The following is a 3,013-nucleotide window of genomic DNA, read 5'->3' on the forward strand; positions in this document are numbered from 1 at the left end:
CGCAGTGGTAAACAAGAGAAGAACATGGGGGGGTGGGGGGGGGGGGGGGGGGGATTTCACAAGAGCGGCCCACCCAAGACAGCTGAAGAGAGGTCATCTAGGGAGCGGAGACAACTGTTCACAATCTAGAATCATCCGGGGGATCTACCGACCAGGGACCTGAGCCGGCCAATCCGATGAGCTACAATGAATCTAGATGTATCAGCGGGGGAACATGCTACAGATATCAGGAAACCCCGACATGAAATGTTACATCTGATACAAGTTACTGATCCCATCTACAGACGTAGACACAGAAACTTCCCGCACCTGGCCGGGGACTGAGAAGCTTCAATCTGCTTATACTTTGCTCTCCCTGATCCTTCCTCCATTCTATCACCGGTCGGCTTATTAATGTATAACTAAACCCAGTCCTGAGATGTGGCAGCTGCATTCGTTTCCTGTTTCCAGGGTAATAAGATTTTCAGCAAGTACAGCGTAATACCTATTGATCCTGCCAGAAATCCAGTGCCCTGGACACTTCCTGTGAGCTGAAATCGCAATGTTATCAGTCTTCCTAGATGTCTTCTGTGACCTACAAAAGGCCCCCCATGTTATGGACAGGGCTGGATCAAGAGCATCATGGGCCTGGTGCTGGCTGTCGGTCAGAAGGGAAGCAGCAGATAGGATTGCCACCTTTTCTTCAAGTGAAACCCAAACACTCTAGTTTTTTTTAGCAAGACAGAGCCAGGAGAGACAGCCAGGAGAGAGAGCGAGGAGAGACAGCCATGAGAGAGAGCGAGCAGAGACAGCCAGGAGGATGAGTGAGGAGAGAGAGCCAGGAGAGACAGCCAGGAGAGACAGACAGGAGAGAGAGCAAGGAGAGAGAGCAAGGAGAGAGAGCAAGGAGAGACAGCCAGGAGAGAGAGCAAGGAGAGACAGCCAGGAGAGAGAGCCAGGAGAGAGAGCAAGGAGAGACAGCCATGAGAGAGAGACAGGAGAGAGAGCCAGGAGAGAGAGCGAGCAGAGACAGCCAGGAGGATGAGTGAGGAGAGAGAGCAAGGAGAGAGAGCCAGGAGAGAGAGCAAGGAGAGAGAGCAAGGAGAGAGAGCAAGGAGAGAGAGCAAGGAGAGACAGCCAGGAGAGAGAGCGAGGAGAGACAGCCAGGAGAGACAGCCAGGAGAGGGAGAAAGGAGAGACAGCCAGGAGAGGGAGCAAGGAGAGAGAGCCAGGAGAGACAGCCAGGAGAGGGAGCAAGGAGAGAGAGCCAGGAGAGACAGCCAGGAGAGGGAGCAAGGAGAGAGAGCCAGGAGAGACAGCCAGGAGAGGGAGCAAGGAGAGAGAGCCAGGAGAGACAGCCAGGAGAGGGAGCAAGGAGAGAGAGCCAGGAGAGACAGCCAGGAGAGACAGCAAGGAGAGGGAGAAAAGAGAGACAGCCAGGAGAGGGAGAAAAGAGAGACAGCCAGGAGAGAGAGCGAGGAGAGACAGCCAGGAGAGAGAGGGAGGAGAGACAGCCAGGAGAGAGAGCGAGGAGAGACAGCCAGGAGAGAGAGCGAGGAGAGACAGCCAGGAGAGAGAGCGAGGAGAGAAAGCCAGGAGAGAGAGCAAGGAGAGAGAGCAAGGAGAGACAGCCAGGAGAGAGAGCAAGGAGAGAAAGCCAGGAGGATGAGTGAGAAGAGAGAGCGAGGATAGAGTAAGGAAAGAAAGCCAGGAGACAAAGCAAGGAGACACAGCCAGCAGAGAGAGAGACTTATCTGCCCCTTGTGTTTCAGACATCCTTGCTACCCAAGTTCCAGTGTCCGACCATGTCCAGTGCCTCCTCCATGCACTCAAGTTTGAACGCCAGGACCCCGTGGTTGTCCCTGACTGCCCGATATTTTGACTACTTGTGTCCGTGTTTTAGCTAATTAGGGGGCCACCTAACTTTCCTGATTAGAGAGACCTCCTAGTAATTGCTGCACCAGCTGCCCATGGGGACTTCAATGCAAAGATCATGCCATGGAGTTGTCAGCGGGGGATCTGACCCTTCTGCATCCCCCCCAAAATTTAAATATTTGGATACATCGAACCCTTTACAGTACCAATGCAAGACCTCTAATGTATTTACTCCGACAACACCAGTATCTGCATTGCACTTCCCCAGTGACCCCCAAAGACCTCAGCAAACAGGGAGATCTTCCTCCATGCTGATGATTGTCTGCGCAGCCTGATCTCTTCTCTGGCACCTCTCTATAGAATTCTATACATCTCTCGCTCTGTATTGTTGGTGTGTAGAGACGGCTCACTACAGACATTCCAGCAAAGTTTTAACTTGTTCCCGGCTGTGTTTACACCTCCTGTGTGTGTGTGTGTGTGTGTCGGGTAGCGCCGAGGTCCATCACCCGTCAATGTGACGAGGGCCCGGGATGGATCCCGAGAGATATGCGGCAATATGGAAGACTCCTGCGGGCGAAAGGCTGTCAGCGTACGGTGGGGATGCGAGGATGTGATAAAACGCTGTCGCCCTCGGGAATCGCTGGATAGCCGGAACTGCCGGGGAGAGTCTGTGAACCCATTCTGATTACACATCTCACACTGAAAGTCAGAACATCTGTGCATTCTGCAAGTCAAAGATAAAGAGGACCTGTCAGCAGCACAGATTACAGGGTATGGAATGGAGCGGGGAAGGGCTGACAACCCCATAGCTCCCAGCTGTCCCTCATTTGGACTGTTCCTTTATTGAAACCAAAATTTCTGTCCCCCTTTTCTCCTCAGTTGTCCCTCTTTTTGGTCTGATTTATAGACCTCTATAGTTTTACTGCACTAAAGCTTTTAGGTCGCCTCTAAATCAGCCTCTCTCAACCTTTTTACCCCAGGGTAACCCTTGAAATAATTTTCAGGTCTCAGGTACCCCCTGCTAAAATTAGGTCAGGGGTCAGTGGAAAGCATGCCCCCCTTACAGGGGCATCCCCAGACATGTTCCTGGAGGGGGGGATGCACATTTCCGGTGGGGCGTTAGTTACTCCTGGTGGACATTATGGTGGGGTGATATTGG

General features: G+C 52.6%; 1 protein-coding gene across 1 annotated transcript in view; it reads right to left on the reverse strand.

Moving 5' to 3' along the window:
• Positions 1–3,013, reverse strand: part of NAV2 (neuron navigator 2) — a 224,746-nt gene that overhangs the window by 141,261 nt on the left and 80,472 nt on the right. The window lies entirely within an intron of this gene.

The sequence above is a fragment of the Nanorana parkeri genome, unplaced genomic scaffold, assembly GCF_000935625.1.
Source record: "Nanorana parkeri isolate BGI_ZX_2015 unplaced genomic scaffold, ASM93562v1 scaffold10, whole genome shotgun sequence".
Lineage (NCBI taxonomy): Eukaryota > Metazoa > Chordata > Amphibia > Anura > Dicroglossidae > Nanorana > Nanorana parkeri.